The following is a 13,409-nucleotide window of genomic DNA, read 5'->3' on the forward strand; positions in this document are numbered from 1 at the left end:
AAACGAACAAGGCTCAGGAAAGCATTTATCATAGGTCTTTTGAATCTGAAAACCGCCCGCAGGAAAGACTGGATGATAAGGACTCGCTGACTGGGGTTGAGGTTGGGGTTGGGGTTGGGGTTGGAGTTGGGTTGGTGACCTGTGCAGCAGCGATGGATCAAAGGAACACGGCAATGGCGATGGCAATGGATGACGGGCCCAAGGCGATGGAGCATCTGTCTCGCTAACAAAATTAACATTGGCATCGTCGTGATTAACATGGCGGTAATCCACAGCAGTCGCTGGTGATGAATGTAAGTGCAGCCAACCATGTGGATGTGGATGTGGAAGTGGAGTTGGACTTTGAAGATGATGATGGTACCCCTGTGCTATGACTTCTTCCCCGCGGAAACGATGGCTAGGGCCTAATGCTGCAACTGCTGGATCCTTTAGCTGCCATGGCTCTTCATCGGCTGATGATGAAGAACCGGCGATGGCTTCTTGTTTCCTCCTTTTATCGGTAGAATCTCCTTCTCCGCCTCCATTGTTTGCTTGATTATTGCCTTTTCGAAGTAAGTGCAGAAGAAATTCACCGTCTGTCAGCGCAGAAGAAGGCGATGAATGAGCAGCAGAAGCATGATCGCCTGTAATGGCAGGGGATGCCTTTGATTTTGGCTTCTTCTCCATTCCTCCTCCACGAGCTGCGATACCCTCGTCACAAGTAATTGCTGTGGGTAGCGCAAGTTATCAGTGAAGAGGTAACAGACTCTGTTCTCAAAATACATATATCCCTATGATAACTTCTAGTTTCATTTGGGCAAAATACCAGAAATACTAATCCTAATCAGATGCATACATACAGTACGCATAAGTAAAACCAAATTTGCAGGTACATATAGAAAGCTCAACGAAGAAGAAAGAGTTTCACTTCATCTATCACTGGACCACACAAAGTACTGACGTCATCACTTCTCGTGGTATAAAATTCGCTGAAGAACAGAACACGGGTCCTGGGAGAGATTGCCGTGAATGCGAGCGTTGCATCCTTGAAGGTTCCTGCTCCCTTCGATTCGAAGGGAACTTTGACCGTCTCCTTTCCAGCAAAGGCCTCCACAATCATAATCCCCTTACAGGTGTTCCTGGCATCTCCGACCGCGAAGCTCAGACGGTAGAGTTTGCCCGGAATCGTTCTGACGATCTGAGACATGGCGCTTTCCTTACCACCGACGAGTTCTACGGCTCTCCTGCCCTGCGGGACAGCATAATGCTCGGCATCAATGTATTTGACGGCTTTAAGAGAATCCATGATCCATCCCGGCAGAGGAGAGACGACATCATTAACATTGGGAGGGAGGAGCACGCCAGAGTTCGAACTTGGGAACATGTAAGGTCCCTCTTCGAAATCTCCATTCTTAATCAGATTCCCTGCACAAAATCAAAATAAAATTAAAAAAAAAAAAAACGAGAAAACACTAAATCAAGAAACCAGCAAATCGAGAAATCAAGAAGCCGAGCGTGTGTGAACTTCGGGGGAACCATCTCCAAAATAAAAACCAAGAAAGCACTAAATCAAGAAACCAGCAAAGCAAGAAATCAAGAAGCCAGGCTAGATTACATCCTGTGAACTTAGGGGGAAGTTGGAACCATCTCCAAAATAAAAATCAAGAAACCAAGAAAGCACTAAATCAAGAAACCAGCAATGCAAGAAATCAAGAAGCCAAGCTAGATTACATCCTGTGAACTTCGGGGGAACCATCTCCTTGATGGCCACTGCGTCCAGGACAGGTCCACAAGCCGGATCTTCTTCGACGCCAGGGTTGTGAAGAATGACATCGACTAAATCAGAAGGAGCCCTAAATGCCCAAGCATAGGCATCCCAGCCGTTGATACTGTAAACTGTCTGGATGGATATGTTTCCCGAGAATGGAGGAACGGAAACATTCAACCTCTCAGACTGTCCGCAGGTTCGCGCAACACTAAATGTAAGGGAGTAATATGAGCCCCGCGCAACGAACCTCAGAGAAAGCAGGATATGCAGGTAATTAAGTATTCGTTTCCTGAACAAAAACGAAAACAAAGTTCGCCAGGTGTCACCGTCTAGTCGTTCGCCAGATGTCAGCGTCAGAAGGAGAAGGACGACGAAAGTCCCTTTCAAAGAAAGGCCTATCGGCCTAAATATTGATGTAACAAAGAGAGAAGATTAATATTGGGCATTGTTGTTTAGCTTAATAAAATTGTTTGGCTGGCCGGCCTTCATCTTGTTTGTTCATCCTTATCATTTTCATTATTAATATAATCAATGTATCATACTCGTTGGCGAAGTGGTATAGCTTTTGTATGATGGTGCCATCTATGCTTTCCATTCCGTTAACATAGCAGTACATTAGGTTTTTGATATGCCAATACAAATTCATTTCTTTTTAATTGGTATACTCATGTCTTTTGGTGGGGAATGCTATGGATGTGTATAATTTAATGATTTTTTTTATTAATTAATAAAGAGTTGTTTTTTTAATATTTTAAAGTAAAGATTTTCATATAATTTTATAATCTTATTAATTGAGAGTTTTAAGAAAAATTGTGTATATTAAATTAAAATATTTTATATTTTGAGTGGATACATTATTTTAAATGTACAACATTTCAAAATAATAATGATAGATATATATTTTAAAAAACTCTTAACAATTTTCTTATTTTTCATTATTTTTTTTAATAATCAAATCATATTTATTGATAAAAATTCTCTATAAATTTCACTTCATATATATTTATTTTGTGTTTTCATTAATAAAGGTTACTTCTCTCTCAAGCACGGCTAACTTTAAATGGTCAATCTCTATCCTTATTACTTTCCCTGCCAATTACAATATCAAGAACCTCATAAACTAATACTTAGTTTGGAAGAGGAAGGGAGGGAACTGAGTGGAGCTGCATGCTGAAGGCAACCAACCAGGTCGCATCCGCCATGACTATCTCTCACTCACAGCCTATCAGTGCAATGCAGGAATGCGTGGAGCCAATGCATGTCTAGCTTTTTGCTTTTCACCGACACGATTATCCCGGCATTTTTGTTTGAACGCCCATGCACATCTGTTGCTCGACGCGCTAGCCATCTGTCAGAATATGGCCCTATGACCCTCCATGCCATTCCATAGACTGACACACTCACTCTACTCCTCCCCGGTCTCAAATCCTTAGTAGCTTCTACAAATCCAGCCTTTGCGGGAAGAAGAAGTTTGGCCAGCATTTCTTCTCACCCTGCGCGCACTGGCGCAGGGTCGACCTTGCAGCCAGTCTCTCCCTTCTTCTCTTTCACTATCATCTCCGGTGTCGAAGCTCTGGTTTTGGTTTTGCTGGAGGTTTAAAGTTGCTCTCCACTCAGCTTACACTCGGTAAGACGTCAATCTTCTCTTGTTTTTTTTTCCGCTATTTACAGTTTACTCAGTTCCTCTTTAAGCTCCTGAAATGCAGGCACTCGTTTGAAAATTTTTAGCGTTTCATAGTCATAGTGAGCTTGTTTAGACTGAAGTTTATCCTAGCTCGGATGCTGTAAAAACATTATAGATGGGAAGAAAGTTCGAGTTATAATTTGGCCAGTATTTAGCATCTCTGTTAAAAATCGGGTTTTTCCAGCAAAGTTTTAAGTCCCATTACTTAGACTCTAGTTTTATCAGCATGTTTTGGGTTTTCATACACAAACTGAAGCAGTCTGTAGTAATCTATAAACCCTGTTCAAATTTTCGAATTAATATAGGAACCTGGTGGTGCATTTTTGAAATTTACTGTTGTTGCATAGTCTGCCAAGACTCATCATCTAGTTAAATTATTCATAGAAGCTGAAAGACTCCATTGTAAGTCTTGGTAGAACACTGGATAGGATCCGTTCTTCGCCATAGCTCATGAGCAGGATTCAGAACTCTCTCCCTCCAAAACCACTTCATGGGATCAGAAAACTCTTCACGGGACCGGGGTTTTGAGTGTCCTATCCCGGTATTTTCAAATGGCACTGAGATAAGGTACCAAGACCGACGCCATTTCACCTTGCCAAATTGAGTGCAGTAAATCTTAGTTATTGGTCTTGGACAGTTGTCCATATCTGTTCCCGAGCCTCTCTCGAATAGCGAGTCCTCTGTCAGAAGAGTCTTAATTCATACTTCCAGCATTACCTAATCCAGGTCTTATTTTCAGTGCTTAGTCAGATGCTCATTTATAGCTGGTACAATCTCCTGATTTGGCAATCCATCCCCTAGTTATTATCCTTGGAAGGGAGGATTTTCTATATCTGTGCCCATTAAAACATTCCTTACCGAGTCTTCAGATCGCCAGGTTTCTTTGTCAAAAAAGTCTTATCCCCCACTTTTGGCATTATATCATCCAGGCATTTCATTCAGAGGTCGGACTGCTGCTCATTTATTCCTGGTTTATAAAACCTGATTTGGAAATCTATCTAGGACAAAAATCCTACAGTCAAAGCTAGGTGGACGAATTGGAGGCGCATGGAGGGTGGGTCAGACGTATCAGCCATGGAGGCCATGATACGCGCTGCCATACAGGCTGAGAAAGAATGGGGAGGTTCCACGTTAGCGGGAGGTTGGCAATCTACTTTGGATGACGTGGTCGTTCAATCAACAATGCCAGATGCTGACAAGGATAGAGACCAGTCACAAAAAGTTTTGCATGAACATGCAAATCGTTATAACAAGACCCGGAACCCCGTTAAAACCACTCCTCCACCTACTGCTTTAAAACTGGATAGTACCGCCTTGTCTGAGCGTATAGAAAGCCTCCAGGACCTTGCCTTAGTGGGTAGATGGCACTTTCCAGAAATGGATGATGTCGCGATGAGAAATTGGCTTGTGTCTCAGTGGAAGCCACTGATCGGATACCTTCCCATTGTATCAAAGCTCATGAAGGAGTGGTACTGCTTTCATTTTTTAAGCGCTGGTGATGTAGAAGCCATTCAGACTCGGCCTTGGGTACATGGAAGAAGTTTCCTCGCACTCCACAGGTGGTATATAGGTTACAACCCTTTGAAAAACACCCCCTCGAATAATTTGATCTGGGTAAAGCTCCCAAATCTTCCTCTGGAGATGTGGTCCAAGGAGACTTTAACAGAGATAGGTAATTCCATTGGAAGATTTGTCTACGTTGACCCATGGTGTCTAGGGGAAAAAGACAAGCACATTGCATGGATACTTATTGAAAAGGCCTACAGGGGAGGATTTCTGGATCATATAGAGATTGCCTGGAGGGACTTAAAAATAAAACAAAGGCTAGACTTCTGGGGTATCCCCTTCAGATGTGCCGCTTGTCACAAGACAGGACATCTAATAAGAAATTTCCCTCGGCGCCCGATTATAAAAAGAAGGGTGTATCATGAAAAGGTCCGGGTGGCTTCACCATTGTCCTCTGATGAAGAGAAGCTATCTCCTACAGCCAGTTTGACTCCGACAGATCTGGAGGTTGTTCAAGATCTCAAGAATCTGGAAAACATAACCATTCAATCTCCTCAGTATTTCTCTCAAGATCGCTCTCTGTGCCTCGGTTCCAAGCCAGAATCTTTCTCTATAACTGATTTTAGCGCCGAAAAAGAGTTACAAACTTTTCTTTGCTCGCCCCCCCGAAACCAAAGGATGAAAAAGCAATTCCTCCTCCCCCTCCGATCTCCAAGCCAAAGGATTTTAAAGTGGGATCCCAATCCATCCTCATCTCATCTTCCTCGCCTATGCCCGATAAAATCCATTTTCCCTCCTCAAAAGGCAAAGAGCCGATGGTATCTGCCACCCCTTTAAATTCCCGGTCTCATCTCCAACAAATTTGTATGACAGTGACCTAGATTTTCTTCTAAGCAAGAAATCTCTCGAGATGGAGCCCTTAACCATCCATAAGCCTCGGAATCCCTCGCCCCCGCTCATTAGCCCAAACTCTGCTAAAAATATAACAGTGAGGAAAAAAACAAGGGGGGTAGCAGACACTATCGGGGGAGGACAAAAGATGCGGACTGTGGAGTAAGGAACCTGTCCCTTGTGGACATTCCCATCATTGACATGACAGAGAATCAGCCTCTTAGAGCAAGCGCGGCTGGAAATCTCCCCAAATGACTTTCATCATATCAATGAATATCCGAGGTCTGGGAGCAGATCTCAAATTTTTGGCGCTCAAAGAGCTTTTCTTCTCAGCCAAGCCAAAAATCATTCTAGTACAAGAAACCATGCACAGCAAACAGGCGTCCATTTCCTATTTCAGGAAAATGTTTCCCTTGTGGCATATGGCAGCCTCGGAAGCCAAGGGACTTTCGGGAGGGCTAGCAGTTATGTGGGATCCTTCCTGGATCAAAGCTAAAGCCTACAAATGTTTTGCTGGAATTCTCATCACAACGTTTATTAGAGGATATAACTGTCCCATCAATATCTTGAATATCTATGCCCCTTATAAGAACATGACTCACTTCTGGGATAAATTTTTTGATTCAGAAATCTTTGACATTGATTCATTAATGATTGCAGGCGATCTAAACATTACTCTAAGCTCGGAAGAAAGATGGGGAAAGTGCAGGAAGAGAGATCCGCTCTCAGATCGAATTAAGTATGAATTCCTCCACAGGAATCTTGTAGATGTTGCCTCGCCCAAAATGTCGCCTATGTGGGATAACGGAAGAATAGAAGAGGCCTACATTGCAAAAAGGATAGATCGGTTTATAGTACATGTCAGCATTATTGACAAAATGGGCATGCCTTTTTCGTCCATTGAAAATGTCTTCATTTCCGACCATAGGCCAATTTCTCTCAGCTGGAGGGAAAAGGGGTATAGGAATGGGTACCCCTTTAAATTCAACAGAACATGCCTAGAGGACCCAGCTTTCAATGAAGAAATAACAAAAGTTTGGAAGGAATTATCTGCAAAAGGCTCGCTTCCTCCTTTTATGACCTTTAGAGACAAGATGTCCTCAATGAGAAAAGTGGTAAAGGAATGGCAACATAAAAAAAGACAGTCGGACAGATTGGCTCTACAAGAAATACAAAAGGAACTGGACGATATTTCCAAGTTTTTGAAAGCTAACTCTCTCCCTTTTAGCATGAGATGCTGCCTAAATGAGCTCGAAAGAAAAAAACAAAATATTCTAAAGAAGGAGGAAGCCTTATGGAGATTAAAGAGCAGGGCGATCTGGCTCGAGGAAGGTGATAGGAACACTAAATTTTTTCACAAGTATGCAAATGCCAGGCGGGAGAGGAACACTATATGGAAAATTAGTGATGGTCAGGGAGGTTTTCTCTTCTCTCAACAAGAAATCTCAAAGGCAGCAGTGAGACATTTTAAAGACCAATACAAAAGAAGGGAAAATAGCAGCTTTCAGGATATCCTATGGGGTATTGATCTGGTCCCTCAAATGTTTGATGATGGAAAAAATGAAGATCTCTTCCAGCCTATAACAGAGGAAGAACTTTTAGGAGTTATGAAGGCCTTTAAGAAGGATAAATGTCCTGGCCCGGACGGTTGGACAATAGAATTCTTCATTCATTTCTTTGACATCATCAAACTAGATCTGTTAAGGATGGTTGAAGCAGCAAGAATCTCAGGCAACATTCATCACATTACATCATCCACGCAGATTGCTCTCATCCCAAAGAAATTGGAAGCAGACTCCTTTAAAGATTTTAGGCCGATTTCCTTGTGCAACATAACTTTCAAAATTATCACAAAAATCATAGCAGAGAGGATCAAAGCGACATTAGCCAGCTCATTATCAAAGGACCAACATGCGTTTTTAAAGGGAAGAAATATAATGGATGTTGTCGCCAGCACACAGGAAAGCCTGTTCTCCATGATCTCAAATCAATCTGAAGCAGCCATTTTGAAAATTGATTTACAAAGAGCTTATGATTGCTTAGACTGGGGTTTTATCAGGTGTTTATTAGCAAAGATTGGTCTGAAATCAAATGTCATAAATTGGATTATGGCATGTATTGAGAACGTGAACTATGCTGTCATTATAAATGGGATCCCTTCCCCTTTTTTCCCAGCAGAAAGGGGACTGCGTCAAGGTTTCCCTTTGTCGCCGCTGCTGTTCATCTTAGCAATGAACTCTTTAAGCCTTCATATCAATAAGGCGGTTTCAGAGAACAGATGCAAGCCCGTGAAGATTTGCAGGAACAACTTCATCTCGCACAATTTATTTGTCGATGATGTGCTTATTTTTGCAATGTTGTGCAGGATTTCGTGGATATGTCTCAATGACATTCTTTATAGGTTTCAAAGTGCCACCGGCTTACAAATAAACAAGTCCAAGTCCTTTCTCTACCACAATGGCGCCAATATGGAAACAGTGGAATGGATTTCCGCCTTGTTTGGAATCGGTACGAGGTCAATCAAGGATGGATTAAAATATTTGGGTTTTCATCTAAAGGCAAAGGGTTACTCTAAGGATGATTGGCAATGGCTTATTGATAGATACTACAAAAAGATATCCGCCTGGGAATATAAGTGTCTATCTCTGGCTGGAAGAATCGTCCTAACTCAAGCAGTCCTATCGCAACTTGCTGTATATTGGGCTCACATTTTCTTCCTCCCGGCAAGTATCATTCAGAAAATGAACAAGGTCACTGCAAATTTCATATGGGGCGGCAAATCAGTTCAAGGAAAATATCATCTCACTACTTTGGAAAAGATTTCTAGGCCGAAGACTACAGGTGGATGGGGATTATTGGATATGAGGACCTTCGGGAAAGCACTCCTGTGCAAATCTTTGTGGAGGGGTATCTACGGGGAAGGGCCGTGGAGCACTACCATTAAAACAAAATATTTGAGAGGAAAAGGCATGGAATACTGGTTCCGTTTAGGGAGGATTGGAGCAATGCATGGCTCTGCCATCTGGCTCAGTTTCCGCAAAATAGAACAATATTTCTTAAGGAACCTGAAATGGTGCTTTCAATCTGGTAGAAGAATCCTTATCGGAATAGATCCCATCATGAGTAGGCGTGAGAGCATTTCAATTCCCGAAAGGATCCTAATCTTCCTCCATAGAAAAGGTTTCTTCATGTGGGATAAGTTGATTGCAGGTTGGCAAGGCCCTCTCCCTTTATGGAAAACGGCTGAAGATCTTGGTATGTCAGAGTCTATGGTAAGTCTTTGGAACTCAGTCAGAATCGTACTGAGAAGCTGTGGTTTTCTCCGGTCCAGGCCGCAGGATTATTTAATCTGGAAAACGTCAAATGCAAATATACAGGTATGCGTAAAGGATATTTATACAGATCTGATTGGTTTGAAGCCCTTGTATTCTAATCCCACTTTCCCATCAGCATTTTGGAAATCAGGATGCTCTCCCAAATTAATATACTTCTCGTGGCTGGTGTTTTACAATAAAAATCTGACCTGGGAGAATTTAAAGAAAAGGAAGTGGCATGGGCCGAGCAGGTGCCTGATGTGCGAATTAGAAGAGGAAACAAACTTTCACATGTTCTTCCAATGCAAATCTATTCTGCAAATATGGCACGAATTGGCAATTTTATATGGTTTCCCTCTTGTCTCTCATGCTTCTACACATGCTGCTTTTGATTGGTGGAGCGGGCAAAGAGATTCATGGAGATCGTTCATTATTATCATTCTATGGTGTGCTTGGAGGTGGAGGAACAACATAATTTTCAAAGAAGCAAAGGAGCCTCTGAAGGATATATTACATCACATAATTCTCATCTACGACTCTATCCCAAAAAAGTTACCCAAATTGAAAGCTGTGAACAGAAATGGACAAGTAGTTTCTCTTTTCAGGTCCCCGAGGGCCTTTTTTGATGGCGCCGCTCAGCAAAACTCTTGCGGCTGTGGGGTTTTCATAATTATGGACGAGAATCTCCAATATAGTCTTTCTTGGAATGCAGGTAAGGGCACAAACAACATGGCAGAGGCGAAGGCCCTTGCGGGTCTTCTCGCCTTCTGTATTTTTTTTTACATTCATTCCATCTCTATTTATGGGGACTCCAAAACCATGGTCGATCATGTCAATGGTAAAAGCTTCATCAGGTGCCCTCACCTGGTAGACTGGATGGACAAGATCATGTTTTTTTGGGGACTTATGAGAGGGTGTTCCATTCAGCACATCTTCAGAGCTCAGAACCAGCAAGCGGACTGCCTGTCAAAGGAGGGTCTTCAACTAGGTACAGGTTCCTGGTCCATGAAGGTAATATCTGGCGAGGAGTCCTTTATCATTCAGGATTTTGCTATCCCTGGCTTTTAATCTCTTGCTTATGTCCTTCAGGTCTGTTTTTATTTACCTTTTTGGTTTTCAAGCATTTGTATGGTATGAATGACTATATCTATCTCTGATCATCTTCCTAGTTATGCTGGAGGTGTCTAATATATTTGTATCTGTGTATGTTTTTGAGCTTCGACATCCTTCTCAGAGGATCTCTTCCTCTGGTTTTGTGTCATATGTTCTTAGCTTCCTCAATTAGCATGTAAATGTACTATCTGGAGCAGTTATATAGACTCAATATAATACAATTTCGCTTTTTCCTTCTAAAAACCAAACAAACAAACAAAAACAAACTAATACTTAATTTAAAATAAAACACATTACTTAGAACTAATAAATAAATAAATAAAAGGTAATTATGGTTATTTTCCGTTACCAACCATAACGAGAACCATCCATCATGTTAAAAAATAATCAAATTTATTTATCCATTAAAATAATACTTAATTTAAAATAAAACACATTACTAAGAGCTAAATAGTAATTATGGTTACTTTCCCTCACCAACCATAACGAGAAGCCATCCATCATGTTAAAAGATGATCATGTTTAATCATCCATTAGAGCTTTGGTCATTTTCGATAACATAACATTAATGGATAATGAACGAGTTCCTTATAAATCATACGTTCTTTACGAAGTGTTGCCACGTATAAATCATCTTTGATCTCAAACCGTAACACAAGAGGGAAACTATAAAATATTTAACCACGGAATAACAACTTTGTTATATTTTGTTTTCAGGATCGGGAAGGATGAGGCCATATCTTGGGGTTATGTGAATACAAAATTTTAATTATAAAATTGAAAATTTAAGTATTTGAATATATATATCATTAAATTATAATTTAATGAGTAATAGCAGTTTGTTGGTTATTAATTTTTTTTGGGTAAATGGGTGTGTGGAAGCAACAATCAAGAAAAAGAAAAAAGCAAATTTGAAAACCAACTCACAAATGGGTGATATTTTTGTTTCTTTTATTATGTTTATTTTGATGTCTCTATACAGTTTGATTTTGGTTTTTATGGGAAAACCCAGTTTTTATGTGGATATTGTAAACTCCATATAAACTTTTTTAGATTAATGAAATTCTATGCATAAATTAAAAAAAGAAAAGAAATAGTGTTTGGTTCGTTATGTATAATTTAAGTAGAATAATTGTTATGTTTATCTTGATGTTTCCATACAGTTTGATTTTGGTTTTTATGTGAAAACCCAGTCTTTATGTGGATATTGTAAACTCCATATAAACTCTTTTAGATTAATGAAATTCTATGCATAAATTAAAAAAAGAAAAGAAATAGTGTTTGGTTCGTTATGTATAATTTAAGTAGAATAATATTGTTATGTATAATTTAAGTAGAATATTAAAAATATATGATTAGATTAGAGGTAATGTAAATAATGATATTATTGGTTTTTTGGTGGATACTATGTAGATTAAAGTTGTTTTTGACTCCAAATCAACCTAAAATTATTTTTAATTGGTTAAGAATTCATTTTTTTTAACATAAATAAATAAATTAACAACTTAAGACCAAAACTAAATTTCAATAGAATATTAAAAATATATGATTTGATTAGTAACGATCAATAATAATTTTAAGTAGAATATTAAAAATATATGATTTGATTAGTAAGGTGAATGATGATATTACTGATATTTTTTTGTAGATACTATGTAGACTAAAGTTGTAGATACTATATAGTCTAAAGTTGTTTTTGACTCCGAATAAAACCTAAAATTACTTTTGATTGGTTAAAAGTTCATTTTTTGTGAATATGAATAAACAAGGATCCATAGCTAGTGTTTCCTATAACTTAGTTTAATTATTGAATTTTAACTACATTTAAATAAGATACCTTGACATTGAAATCAAAATCATATAAAAAAAATAACATAAATAACCTAAAACAAAAAAAACATTATTCCAATTTTTTTTTGGATAAATAAATTATAGAACAAACATTTAAACATAAACATTTCAACTAAACTAATATAACTAATATATATGTGAACAACTAGATTAATATAACAAACAAATTAAACGCAATTATATGATAAATAAATTATGTGACAAACATTTAAATGCAATATATATATATATATATATATATATATATATATATATGCAAACCGAGACTAACACACATAAAATCATTTAAACAGGTCAACCAATCTATATATAAACAAGTAAATGCATAGCCTAACACTTTTCGCAAGCGTATGCATAACACAGAAATAAACAGAGGCACAGGCAAGACCCACCGTACTAGGGTTGGGGAACGTTGGGGAACTCCAATTTACGGGAAGTCATTGTAGTAATCCACGACCATCATATTTCAAGCCACAACACCTGTCGTAGGCGACCATATCAGCTCGATCAATCTGAGCACTTATATGTGTATGCTTATGAACGCATTAACATATATTAAATAACAAAATAATCGTAGCACCATTATTAATGCTGGATAATATAATCATGATTAATAATCATGACTTAATAAGAAAAACGCTGAAATAACCAATCACAATTTAAAAAATAAATTTAAAATAATTCAATAAAATAAATTATTTTTAGTTATAAAGTTAACATTACATATGTGGCTTTAAATTTTTTGGTCATATAAAAATTATTTATGATCAACGCATTCCAAACGCCTTATAACATGCAGCGGCTAGAACAATAAATTTACAACCTAAAACCCATAAACATAAGAAATGTAACTTGCCTCTTATAAATAATCAATAAATTATTCCCAATAATAATTTTTATTTCAATAAAAACAATTATTCAACCCAAATTAATTTCAATGATTACCAATTAAACATATTATAAACAAAATTATTAAACTTTTCCGATACTTTATTCCACGAAATATAACCATGATACATGCCATTACATCTTTAGTGTCCATGCTTCTACGCAAGGTGTGAACTTTCTTACAATATAAGTTAAGCGTCATATTTGTTTTCTTTGGAAATGGTAGCCACTCATTAAAGCGAAGTGCTTTTATCATTCAAACCGTAATTGTCCCACCAAACTTTGCTCATACTGTGTTAACATCATATCAATTTTTACAGATTGGACACTATTTTCCGTGTAATCAAATATTTTTTTTATAGATTAAACATTGCCTTCCCTACAAATATTTTTGAAATGGATAGGAAAGAAAGAC

General features: G+C 38.6%; 1 pseudogene across 1 annotated transcript; it reads right to left on the bottom strand.

Annotated features, from left to right (window-relative positions):
• Positions 1-519: 519 nt before the first annotated feature.
• On the bottom strand, positions 520-3,229 carry LOC149232150 (protein DUF642 L-GALACTONO-1,4-LACTONE-RESPONSIVE GENE 2 pseudogene; annotated as a pseudogene). Its single transcript, XR_016248455.1, has 3 exons — positions 2,967-3,229; positions 1,711-2,036; positions 520-1,404 (listed from the first exon to the last, which is right to left on the bottom strand). The product of XR_016248455.1 is annotated as a protein DUF642 L-GALACTONO-1,4-LACTONE-RESPONSIVE GENE 2 pseudogene (transcript).
• Between the last annotated feature and the right edge of the window lie 10,180 nt (positions 3,230-13,409).

The sequence above is a fragment of the Pinus tabuliformis genome, chromosome J (assembly GCF_031772625.1).
Source record: "Pinus tabuliformis cultivar Carrire ecotype Pingquan chromosome J, CPIR1, whole genome shotgun sequence".
NCBI lineage: Eukaryota > Viridiplantae > Streptophyta > Pinopsida > Pinales > Pinaceae > Pinus > Pinus tabuliformis.